Below are 13,739 nucleotides of genomic sequence, written 5' to 3'. Positions count from 1 at the left end.
AGGAAGGTGCGCTGCTGTTTACCTTTCAACGATAGACCACTGCGTCAGTCTTCTCAACAACTTCACAGCACAGGAGCTGCATACCTACCTACCAGTTACTGGAAGACCAGTAATCATGTGTTGGTAAACCAAATCGCTAATCAACTGAAAGAATTTTATGCATTTGATGGTTTCTATCAGGGGAAAAAGAACTTACCCCTGATACTGTTTTCAACTGAGGGATGTTTCAAGACGACAACATCCAGCGTGATTTTGACTCCCTGCTTTTGCTTGTCAGGTGGATGATCTGGAAAGAAAGGAACACGAGCATGTTTGGCGGCTCAAGCACCACGCCTACAGAACTAAACACAGCTGATGGTTCTCTTATGAGTACACCTGACTGTTGCTCAGAAACCAAGTGAGGAATAAAGAGCTCATTCAGTTTTTGTAATATGTGACCGATTCTCATGCAGTATCAAGTGATGTAGGTGTTAGTAGACATTCAAATACTTGGATCTGTTGATTCTAAACTGGAAAAAAAGACAGGCCGGGCCAAATTAGATAATTTACCTCCACAGAAGATACTTTTTCAGGAAGCAAACCGTCATTACGGTCACCAAGACCTAAGTTTCCATATCGACCCCAACCCCATCCGTAGAGGTCACCGTCTTCAGTTACTGCAGCAGTATGTTCGGCACCGGCAGCAATCATTTTCACGCAAACACTCTACAAACGTAGAACCATTAGCACAGGACATTGAACAAACACTGACAGTTCTGTTCCAGAAGAAACAAGGTGGTATGGGTCACTGGCCAACGTTCACATCATCATTACTGAGGAACATAATGACAGCACATACATGGTATATCTCATGAGTATAGTAGTTTAGCTAATAGAGTGTTGTGAACCAAATCATAGTTATTAAGATGCGAATCAAAAACTTTGACTTGCTACTCATGATTTACAATTTTACATACATGTTTTATGCATAGCATGTTTGCCTAAGTGCAAAATGGTAGTTTTTTAGCACAGTAAAGAAGTTAAGAAGCAATCACAAAATATTCTAGTTTTGCTCACCAACTAATCCAGCTTGGAATGACAAAGACAGTACCTTGACAGTTATCTTCAAGCCACTGTAATCAGTACAAAACAATTCAAAACAGGATTAATTAATAAGCATTGATCACCAGAAGAAGGGGTGGGGAGAGAGAAATGATGGATGCATTGGTTTAGTCTATGGGCTGAAGCAACCTGTTGCTTATTGCTGGTATACTTTCTGGCACCCTTTGGCCAAATATCAAAGACCTCTCATTCTCCCAATCAAATGCAGGCTCATATGCTGGCAGTGGTGACAGACTACAGTGCTGAGAAAAACACAGATGATAAAGATACTATTAATGTTCAACACCAAGATGAGAATTGATAATGATTGCAATAACTTGGAGGAAACATTATCACATGAAAGCTTTAAAGAATAAAAACACATGGTATGTTATTTCAAAAGGCTTACAATGATTTCACCAGTCTTCAAATTTGACTCACGAAGCTAGAAGGTGCTATGAGCCCTATCCCTCCATACCTGTAAGTCACTGTACAGTACAATAGTATGGTACTTCGTTTCCAATAAAAAGATGGAAACCCATAGGAGTCTTTTAAGCACAGTACTATAGTAGGATAAGCTGAATCTTCTAAAACACCAATGCATCGTTGAAAGTACAGAAATCTGAACTGCCTTCATATTTGCAACATATAACTAAAATATATGTTGGCACATGTTCCTAACGATACTACGAACCTAAAATGCAATAAAATTAATTAGGATAATAAGTTGAGTACCATTACAAATAAAATCATATCTATCTAATGTGCCTAATAATTTCTTGTATTTCTTCTGGAATGTTGTCTTTGGATTCATTGTCCTTGTACTTCAATAATTCTACTAAGAATTTGGTCCTCAGGTCATTCCCATTCTGCACATTCATTATTACATATCATTGAACTCGATTAATAATCAATTATAGAAGAACAATATTGACAAAGTATTAGAACAAATAGGGTACTCACAGTGCAAATGCAGGGTAACCTTATACCATTCCAATCGTGCATAAAGTTGATAACAAGAAAGCCAGATAAATCCCTACAAATAAAAATAATACGTTGTTACATATATGTAGACAAAATTAATAAGTTGTTCGGGTTAAAAAAATTACCAGTTTAATATTCTTGGAACCCATGTTGGTACTAAACGACGCCACATATAAATATCGTCTTTCCATGTAGGATTGGCCAATTCCATGGCAGCATTCATATTGTTGGCAATATAATGTATATTATGGATATAATGCATGCTAGGATGATCACCCTTAAACCATGATGGTATAGGCATTGAGTCCATTATATAGATGCTTCTAGTGTCCATGTTAAGTACATATAAGGTGAAGTGACCCATGAAAGAAAAGGGCAATAGAATCTGCAAGTTAAAAAAATAGTTCAAGTAAGAGAAAAGACAAGATTAAAAAAATGATGAAGAGTATAGCTTACTTGTTTGCAATCTGAAACATCGTACTCCATGTCAGGCCAACATTCTAATAATTTTGCCAACATGTTGATATCTGGCTTTGCACGAAGGCGAGGGTCTCGACCAAATTTAGTTATGGACTACTTTTTGTTAGTAAAATAATAATATAATGAACACACTTATATGAATAAAGACTAATTACTTGAACTTACACAAAACTGTAGATCCATGTAGTGGAATTTGTCTTCCAACAAGAACAAGACATCATTGCATGCGATCATCCGAACAACCATGTTAAAACAATCGGTATCCATCGGCTTATTTACATCCAATATATCTTTAAGTTTTTGAAGACTTAAAGAAATTGGATAAGGTTTAGTGCTCTGAATCCAATGTTTCCTATTAAATGAACAATTGTTTTTATAGTTAAATCAAGAACATATGTGTTGAATATTTACCATGCATATACTATATTAAATGAGAATTAACTTACTTTAAATATTTGTCGTTGTCTATCCCCATGATATATGTGCATAATACAAACATCAGTTCTTGCGTGTTTGTTGATGTTACTTTAGCAGGCAGAACATATGGAGATATATATGGTTCAATCTGATGTGATGTATTTGACGATTTAGATAACTCACATGGAGTATCGATTATTTGAACATCACTTGAACTCTCTCCATCTTCATCCATATTGTGGTCAAGATTTTGATGTCCTTTCTTTGTGTTTAATCTCGAGTCCCATAATATTGCAGGTAGCTTAAACCTAAACATTGTTATATCATCCTGCAAGTATATAAATATAAATTAAAACAAAAGAAACATTGTTCCTATAAATAAATATACGTCCTCTACCTGAGTTACGTTATCAGATAGGGAGGATCCTGTCCAGTATTCCATATAGTTTATCATCCATAGCCCGCAAGATACCCTAATATGAAATTTAACAGATCAGGTGAGTTTCTATGTATATATGAAAATAAATAAAACCAATTTTGTAGAGTTGTGGTCACATGAATTTTACCCATCGGTTTGCATTTGTGTTGTGATCTTCTCTATAACTGGCCATGATGCAACATCAAGGTTCGACCACTTGCCTTGGTAAAGCTCTTTATGTTTTGCTGCAAGTTTAATCTGTCTTTCTAGACCTTTTAACTATGTGTATATATAAAACATATCAAGATTTATAGATAACAAATAATGTAATGATGAAATAATCATAATATAAAAGAAATGATTACTCACTGTAGTATAAAGGTCTCGGCGATCCGTTATTTGTTGTCCCATAGAATCGAGTACATGTACCTCACTTTTTTTTGCATTCAGAACTGCCAGGTACCAGTGAAAATCTTCTATATTCATTGGAAGGAACACCTTTATAGAACATACATTAACATTAATTTGTAAGTATTGTGCACCAATATATTACATATTACATATATTAAAAATGAGATGAGTTTTAGGTCAACCATGTCAGACTGTAAATAGTTGTCCACCCTTTGTTCAATTGTGTCTTCCTTACAATTTAAGAGCACCTTAGGGTCGCCATCACGCTTAAGCAGACTGGAAATGAATGTGTTCTCCAAGAAGACCTTTCCACCTTCTCTATGAAGTAAATGCTCTTCACCCCTAATACAGTGTATATATGCATTGAGGGCCTGTACACCAAAAGAATACAATTAACAGATCAAATATACATGCTAGCTTTTAATATGTATACCATACTGTATAATATGATAATTATAAATATATATACTTTATTACTGTATATAATATGGACATACAAATGTACTTACTTTGTCAGACAATTGCATGTCACCATGAAAAAGACATTCCATATCATTTCTATTTAACCATGCGCTGTCGATGTTCACCACAACTTGTTTCCCCGGTAATGTTTTAATGTATTCAATAAGCTGAACATCTTCTGGGGTGCACTTATAATATATACAATGAAAAATATTATACTTAATAAGCAAATGATATATGCGAAAACCAATAAGATGCAATAAGGCAAGAACAAAAAAATTACCTTCAGAGACAACTCGAGCTACATTCAATTTCTTTGGTTTCTTATGTTGTGATATTCTAATAAGTGTGTCCAAAGCATCTTGTTTGTTCTGCTTTACCATATCCGCATCAGAACTTATTTGACTTGATTCATTTGGAACATCCAAAGATGTCAGGTGTATCACATCTGTATGAGGAGTGAATGAAACATAAGTCTCTTGACAAAAGCATTTTTAGGAGTACTCATAAGACAATATTTACATTTAGGAGTGTAGATAAGAGAGCCTACCCGGTTGTGGCCCAAGATCGGCTTCAGTTGACACTTTTACATGATTGAAAATACAGTCAATGCCTACTCCCACAACATCGTGTGATTGTTTTGCAGCATTACCAACACTGACCTTACTATCCTCGCTCTCTATATATATGGCGCACAAGAGAAGAATTAAGTGTCAAACAAATATTTATTATGCAGACCTTAGTTTTTTGTAATTGATAATAGCACTTACCCAATTCATGTTCATCAGTGTCATTAGTTGACAATTGTGCTGAACAACCACTTCTAGCCACAACCTCATACGATAGTTCATCAGTATTGCTGTTGGGGACTTGTTCTCAAATGCTAAGAGTTAAGAACAAGGCAACATAAAAAGTGTTAAGTGTTAAAGTCCTTCGTCCTTCGAAGCATTATGTCCCTTCGGGAAATAATGAGTTTCGGACGAAGGTCATAAAAGACATACCTTCGTAAACATAACAAGTAATGACGAAGGACTCATATAAAGCATGAAATATAATATAAGCATCATCATAGAATCATTTCTATTTTATTAACATGGAAAAATAGAAATGATTTCAAATTACAAATGTACCTTCGGTCCTGAGAGAAGGTAAAAGTACAAGCGTGACGCAAAAGCAAATGCCAAGTCAGCGTGAACAGTACGGGGGTACTGTTCATCTATTTATAGACACAGGACGCAGCCTGTGACGAATTACAATTATGCCCTTTACAAAAGTTTACAACATTATCTTAGACCTCTATGGATAAAAAGGTCATTCTATCTTTATGTCGGTTTGCAACGCCGAAGCTCTATAAAAAGGAACCTTCGGCCATTTCCTGGGGACGATTTCAGCCGAAGCTGCTTCTTCACGCAAGACCTTCGGCGCAACAAAGCATGGGCCCAACAGTAGCCCCTTTCGCGGCGCTAGATCGTTTTTCGTAACGAGCTTGAACCGTGAAAAAATCCTCTCAAGCTTCGGGAAGCCGAAGGTCCAAAAAACACCTTCCCTGAGCTCGTTGCCGAGAAACGATCCATTTCCCGAGATCGTGTCGGTCCCACCTTGCAGAGTCACTGTTTGGTCTTTGCGGTCCACTGCGCAGCGAGTACAAGTTACTGCCCACCTGGTGTAAAAACCCTGCCGCTTCGCCTTCTTACCTGCAGCACTATATAAACAGACGAGTAGGTGTGAAGTTACCACAGCATTTACTGCTATTTGCACTGTTTTGCTGCCAAAATTTTTAACCATCACCGAAGCTTGTTTGTCAGGTTTGAACGAAGCTCCATCTTGAAGCCTGCTTCGGAGAAAAAAGTATTAAAGTTTCACAAGTTCATAATTAAATGGCCAGAGTTCGCTCTACAGCTAGGGTTGAGCGTGAGGGGGACGAAACTGAAGCTTCGGAGACTGTGCCCATCTCCGAAGCGATGCAGCGCTCCGGACTGGTGACTGCGGAAGAAATGCCTGCTGCCGAAGCAAACCCGACAGCTGCCGAAGGAGAAGGGAACATTGAAGAAACCGACTCCGAAGATGACTACCGTATTGCCATGCCCAGCAAACCCAGCCACCTAGACTTCGGAAAATCGACTGTGTCAAAGGTTGATCTCGCCAAGATGGTGAAAGCAGGTTTTTTCAGTGAAGATCAGAAGAAGCTACTTCGCTTCGGGGGAGAAGAGACCACCCCGAAGCCAGAGAAGGACGAGGTTGTCATCTTCAAAAGCTTTTTAAAGGCTGGGCTAAGATTCCCTGTTCACGAGATTGTTGCGGAGATATTGAAGAGGTTTGGCATCTACCTTCATCAGTTAACTCCTAACGCTATCGTTAGGCTTAGCGTTTATATTTGGGCCCTCCGAAGCCAAGCAGTGGAGCCTTTTGCTGACAGTTTCTGTCGAGTTCATGAATTGCATTATCAAACAAAGGCCAGAAAAGATGGGCTTCATGAAAACTTCGGTTGCTACAATTTTGCCTACCGGAAAACCGCAAAGTTTCCTGTAATTAGCTACCGAAGCAAATGGCCGGCAGGCTGGAAATCAGAATGGTTCTATGTCAAGGTTGATGAGGACAAGGAGAAGCTTGTGCAAAGTCCACTCGAGCTAACTTTCGGAGAAACCCGACCCCACTGCAACATGACACCAGAGGGTCAAACTCAACGGGCAATGGATGAATTCAGAATCATTGCAGAGCATATTGGTACCAGGGATCTGGTTCAAGAATTCTTAGCATTCAAAGTTTTCCCTACTCTGAAAAAAATGGGAAATGCCAAAGTTAAAGGGGGAGAAGAAGGAAGGGGATCTTGTCCGGCTTCCTTACCACTTCAAATTCAAGAAATATTTTAAGAAGCCCTGCCAAGAGTGGCTGGATACAGTTGAGGTGATGTGTAATGAAATTCTTGGAAATTATTCGAAAAAAGAAGATCAACTGATGACAGCAGCCTTCGGCACCCGTCCGAAGCGAAGGCTGAACCGAGTGCTTGATGCACTGGGTTTCGAATATCCTGATTATGCGCAGCTGAACAAGGGTGCTGAGGGCCAGAGAAGAAAAAGAGCGGCCGAAGCTTTAAACAAGGATGAAGAACAACCACCAAAAAAGAAGAAAATTGTCAAGAGAAAAATATCAACTCCAAAGCGAAAACTATCCGAAGAAGAGGGGACCCCCACACCACCTTCTACTAGCGACGTGGAGGAAATTCTAAAGGTAATGACTGAACCCATGCCCACGAAGCTAAGTCCATTAGGGCCTCGACTGACGAAGCTTTTTCAAAAGGTGGCGGAGCCGGAAAAAACGAAGATAGCCAAAGCGAAAAGGCAAAGAATTATTGCCGTAACAGAAGTTATTGACAAGACGCCACCGAGGGCGTCAATTCAGAAAACACCAGCTGTTGAGGGCACAGAAAATGTCGAAGTCGCACCTTCGGAGGTCGCGGCTACCGAAGCCGCTACAGCCGAAGATGTAAACTTAGAATCTACTATTGAAGACATCAACAAAATTTTAACAGACATGGCTGCAGAAGAAGCTGCCACCACTGCTGAAGAAACCATGGCCACAGTGCCTGGGAAAGGGAAAGAAATAGCCGAAGACACTTCGGACGACGAAGCCTACTCATTTCAAAATTTAGTCGGGCAAAAACTGTCGAAGGCCGAAAAAGAAGAGCTTAAGGAATACGCCAAATCTTGCGGATACAAGCCAGGAGCTCTTCTATTTGGAGGCATTGATGATGAAAAACTGGGCTGCATCCGGGACTCAGCTGGGGCTAAGGTCATCGGTACTCTATCAAAGAGTATCAGTTTTCCGAAACTAGAGACAAACATCAGCCGCTACCGACGACAACATATCGTCGGCAGCTTATTTTATTCAAATTTCAAGGTAAACATCCTTCTCTCTAACTTCTATTGTTTTTTAATAATGGCAATATTCTTTAACGAAGGTTGTTTATTTGCAGAGCATGCTTCTAAGCAAAGCTTTGAGGATGCAGCAAGATCTAGAAGATAAGAAGCACGAAGCTATAATTGAAAATTTAGAGAGCAAGATAAAAGAACAATCAGCTATTATTGAAAAGAAAGACTTCGAACTTCAATCAACCGAAGGCTTGCTGGCAGAGACTGAAGCCAAAGTAGCAGAATTGAATTCGAAGCTTCTCTGCCAATCAAAACAATTTGAACAAGAGAAGCTAAAACTTGATTCGAAACTTGAAGCCGAAGTCCAAGCCAACTCAAATTTGAAGAAATCATTAACAAGCCTTCAGGATAAATGTTTGAATTTTAGCAACAATTGTATCCAACAACTAAAGAAGATCTTTTACTCAGTTGGAGCCAGCAGCGGGAAATTTACCCCTTCGGATGAAGATTTACCAAAAGCCTTCGATTATATCGAAGCTGAAATTGAAGAACTTGACGAAGTTATAGCTGGGCACGGTGACTTCTGTGCCTGGGTAGCTTCTCGGGGTACTGCTGCAGCATTCCTGAAGGCTGGCTGCGAGCATGGAAAGATTGTCAACAGGCCCAACTTCGCCCTGTCTCCATCAATTCTCGACGACATTCCTGACCTCGCCCGGAGCATCTCAAATAGATTCATAAAAATGATATGGACAAAAGGCGGGCGAGAGAAGGCTGGGGACGAAGCTCGAAGTCATCTTGAACCAGTAAGAAATCATACTTTGTACTTACCTTCTCCTTCACACTTGATTTTTACTCGGGATACCTTGATTCATGTAGGATGACGAAGCTGAAGGTGATACTTAAAGGATATGCCGCCGAAGCAGAAACCTGACGAAGATTAATAGGAGTAGACTAGAAAAAACTCAGGAGAATTTGTAACAACTTTTTGTAAATACAATTAATCTATTCTCAAGGAACTTTGTTCATACCTTGTAATATATTCTTACCCTTTTATTGAGACGCTTTGATGTGGACGAAATCAGTATTTTGAGCCGAAGGCGAAAAAACACCTTCCCTTCTTTTCGGACACAACGAAGCATAAAAGACCATTTCTTCTTTTTGCCAAAGCTTTTCTTTTTTGTACATGACGAAACATAAAAGACCGCTTCTTCCTCTTGCCGAAGCTTTTTCTTTTTTGTACATGACGAAACATAAAAGACCACTTCTTCCTTTTGCCGAAGCAACCACTTAGGAACACAAATGCTATGAATGAATGCTTATGAATGCAAATGCTATGATGTAATGTGCGAATGAATGTCCAAAGCATATAACCGAAGCCACACTCAACCATTATTTCCTTGGAATCAACCACACATCAGCTCTGCATTCCCTTAGGAACGACTTTGGAGCTTCCTCGTCTTTTACTTAGACGGTATAAACTCTGCATTCCCTTAGGAACGTCTTTGGAGTTTCTTCGCCTTTTACTTAGGCGGTATAAGCTCTGCATTCCCTTAGGAACGTCTTTGGAGCTTCTTCGTCTTTTACTTAGACGGTATAAACTCTGCATTCCCTTAGGAACGTCTTTGGAGTTTCTTCGCCTTTTACTTAGGCGGTATAAGCTCTGCATTCCCTTAGGAACGTCTTTGGAGCTTCTTCTCTTTTTTCTTTTTCAGTTTCTGCACTCGATGGTGCGTTCTCAGCTGTTACATTTACATTTTTTGGGGGATTTTGCTCTTATAAGACTAAAAAAGGAAATTACACATGATGGCCCCATTAAAAACCTTTCTCCCCCTTCGGAAAGGAAAAGGGTGCCATGAAAAAGAAAAGAAAAAACATAAAAAATTACATCATGTTATACATAGTATCGCCGAAGCTCATCCGCATTCCAAGACCTTGGAATTTCGTTGCCATCCATGTCCTTTAATCTGTACGATCCAGGCCTTGACGAAGATACTACTAAGAATGGTCCTTCCCATTTCAACTGTAGCTTACCCACTGTATCTGGGTTAGCCACTCTCCGAAGCACCAAGTGTCCCGGCTCAATATTTTTTAACCGGACTTTTCTATCTCGCCATTTAACTGTTTCAGCCTGATATTTATTGATATTCTCCACGGCCTGAAGCCTGATCCCTTCTAAAGCATCCTTTTCCACAAGGCAAGCATCTTCGGGACCTGATTCTGCCGAAGCTACTACTCTTATTGATCCAGCTTTGGCTTCTTCCGGGGTTATTGCTTCGTCTCCGAATAATAACTTGAATGGGGTAAAGCCTGTAGATCTTGATGCTGTTGTATTGTGGCTCCACACCACTTTGGTTAACTGGTCTGGCCACTTTCCCCTGGGTTGATTGAAGATTAGCTTCATTATTCCTGTCATTATAATGCCGTTGGCCCTTTCAACAAGCCCATTCGACTCCGGATGCCTGACTGATGCAAAATGGATCTTCGTTCCAATTTGATCACAAAAGTTTCTGAAAGCTTCGGAGTCAAACTGCGTTCCATTGTCTACAGTGATGGCCTTCGGTACTCCGAAGCGACAGACAATGTTCTGCCAGAAAAACTTTTGGACAGTGGCCGAAGTTATTGTGGCCAATGGCTTCGCCTCAATCCACTTGGAAAAATACTCCACAGCCACTATAACATATTTTAGATTCCCTTGAGCCGGTGGTAATGGACCCAACAAGTCAAGGCCCCACCTTTGCAATGGCCAGATGGGTTGTATCAGCTGTGTCAAAGACGAAGGTTGTTTTTGATCTCTTGCACATTTCTGACAACCTTCGCACTTTTGCACTAACTCCGCCGCATCCGAAGCTGCCTTCGGCCAATAAAACCCTTGGCGGAGGACTTTCCCAAGTAATGGCCTGGATCCGATGTGGGATCCACACAGGCCTGCATGTATCTCTTTCATCAACTCTATACCTTCGGCTCTAGATAAGCACTTGAGCAGCGGAGCGCAAACTCCATGTTTGTATAATTCCCCTTCTATCATGACATACGGACGAGCTCTTGCCTCTATTCTTTTATTGTAAGCTTCGTCATCTGAAAGGAACTTACCCTGAAGGTAAGAGATTATTTCAGTTCTCCAATCTTCGCTGTAAACAGGAGATATGTTGAGGACTGCTCTTTCAAGGAGCTCCACTGAAGGTGCCTTTATTGTTTCGAAGAACACATCCGAAGGTAACGGCAGCCCCTGTGCCGCAGACTTAGCTAGCAAATCAGCATGCTCATTTTGTCCTCGAGGAATATTCTTGACAGAGAATCCTTCGAAGGATGCTTCGATCCTTCGGACCGTATCTAGATATTTTTCAAGCTTCGGATCTTTAGCCTTGCAACTTTTGTCAACATGACCCGAAACCACCTGGGAATCAGTTTTAAGAATTGCCCTTCTGATTCCCATTGCCTTTAATTTCCGAAGGCCCAGAAGCAGGGCTTCGTACTCAGCAATATTGTTCGTGCAGCTGAAATCAAGTCTTGCTGCATAACAAGTTTTGACCTTGGATGGTGAAACCAACACAGCAGCTGCACCTGCTCCGAAGATTCCCCAAGAGCCATCACAAAACACTGTCCACACTTCGGCATCTTTATTTGCTTCTTCATCCTGAGCCCCTGGCGTCCAGTCGGCAATGAAATCTACCAATGCTTGAGACTGGATCGAAGATCTATGCACATAATCAATGTAAAATTCGTTGAGCTCTGCAGCCCATTTCCCAATCCGTCCAGTAGCTTCTCTATTTCTCATTATATCCTTCAACGGCTGCGAAGAAGGAACAATGATATTGTATGCCTGAAAATAATGCCGAAGCTTCCTGGATGCCATTAAAACGGCATATAATACCTTCTCCAGCTCTGTATAATTTTTCTTTGAGACACTAAGGACCTCAGATACAAAATACACTGGAACTTGCTTCTTGAGCTGGCCATAAAGCTTCTCCTGGACAAGCGCCGCACTTACTGCTGAGTGCGAAGCTGCCACATATAACAACAGAGGAGCCCCTGGCGTTGGCGGAGTTAATGTTGTGAGATCTATCAAGTATTGCTTCAACTCTTCGAAGGCTTTTTGTTGACTTGGGCCCCATTGAAAGACTTCGGCTGACTTCAGCACCTCGAAAAATGGTAAGTTTCTTTCTGCTGATCTGGATATAAATCTGTTGAGAGATGCCAGCCTTCCTGTCAATCTTTGGGCCCCTTTTCTTGTAGTTGGTGGCTCCATTCGAAGTATAGCTTCGATTTTATTTGGATTAGCTTCGATTCCCTTTGTTGAAACCAAGCATCCAAGAAATTTACCCTTCTTTACTCCGAAGACACATTTCTCTGGATTCAGCTTCAAACCAGCTTGTCTGAAGCTGGCGAAGGTCTCCTGCAGATCAACAATATGATTTTCCTGCTTCGTGCTTTTGACGATAATGTCATCAACATAGGTCAACACATTTCTGCCTATTTGAGACTGAAGAACCTTCGCAGTCATTCTGCTGAAACTTCCTCCAGCGTTTTTGAGCCCCTCAGGCATCCGAAGATAGCAATACGTGCCACTTGGAGTTATGAAGCTAGTTTTCGGCTCATCTTCCTTTTTCATCCAGATTTGATGATATCCTGAGTAACAGTCCAAGAGACTCATGAGCTCTGAAGAAGCTGCTGCATCGACTAGAGAGTCTATCCTTGGCAACGGGAATTCGTCCTTCGGACAAGCCTTGTTGAGATCTGTGAAATCGATACACATTCTCCACTTGCCATTGGCCTTCTTCACCATAACAGTGTTAGCTAGCCACTCTGGATACTTCACTTCTCTGATAACTCCTGCACTGAGGAGTCTTTTTACTTCATTGCGAGCCCCTTCGGCCTTGTCATCAGACATTTTCCGAAGCCTCTGCTTTCGGGGTCTGAAGGATGGGTCAACATTGAGCGAATGTTCAATAACATCCCGATTTACTCCACAGAGATCATTAGCCGACCATGCAAAAACATCTTTGTTGTTGAATAAAAACCTTATCAAGGTTTTCTCCTGGTCTTCAGATAATTGCGAGCCCAACAGCACCTTCTGCTCTGCTATGTCCTCACACAATAGCATGGGCTTCGGCTGATCTGCTGAAGCTGCCTTCTCCCTTCTGAATTTGTACTGTTCACAAGCTTCGGCTCCATCTATATTATGAATTGCTTTGGAGTCAGTCCAGTTACCTTCGGCCCTTCTTGCGGCTTCCTGACTTCCATGGATAGCAATGGGTCCCTGTTCCGAAGGTATCTTCATGCAAAGATAAGCAGGATGAAGGATTGCTTCGAAGGCATTAAGAGTACCACGACCAATAATTGCATTGTAAGGATATTCCATGTCAACAATGTCAAACACAACTTGCTCAGTTCTAGTGTTGTTGATGAATCCGAAGGTTACTGACATGGTGATCTTGCCCAGTGCTACAATCTGTCTTCCTCCGAAGCCACAAAGAGGATGTGTAGCATCATGAATCTTATCTTCTGGCTCTTGCATTTGTCTGAAGGCTTTAGCAAATATGATGTCAGCTGCACTGCCTGTATCGACCAAGACATTGTGAACCAGAAATCCTTTGATAACACAAGAGATAACCATGGCA

The sequence above is a fragment of the Zea mays genome, chromosome 9 (genome assembly GCF_902167145.1).
Source record: "Zea mays cultivar B73 chromosome 9, Zm-B73-REFERENCE-NAM-5.0, whole genome shotgun sequence".
Lineage (NCBI taxonomy): Eukaryota > Viridiplantae > Streptophyta > Magnoliopsida > Poales > Poaceae > Zea > Zea mays.
The sequence above is the reverse complement of the archived record's forward strand: the minus strand, read 5'-3'. Positions refer to the sequence as shown.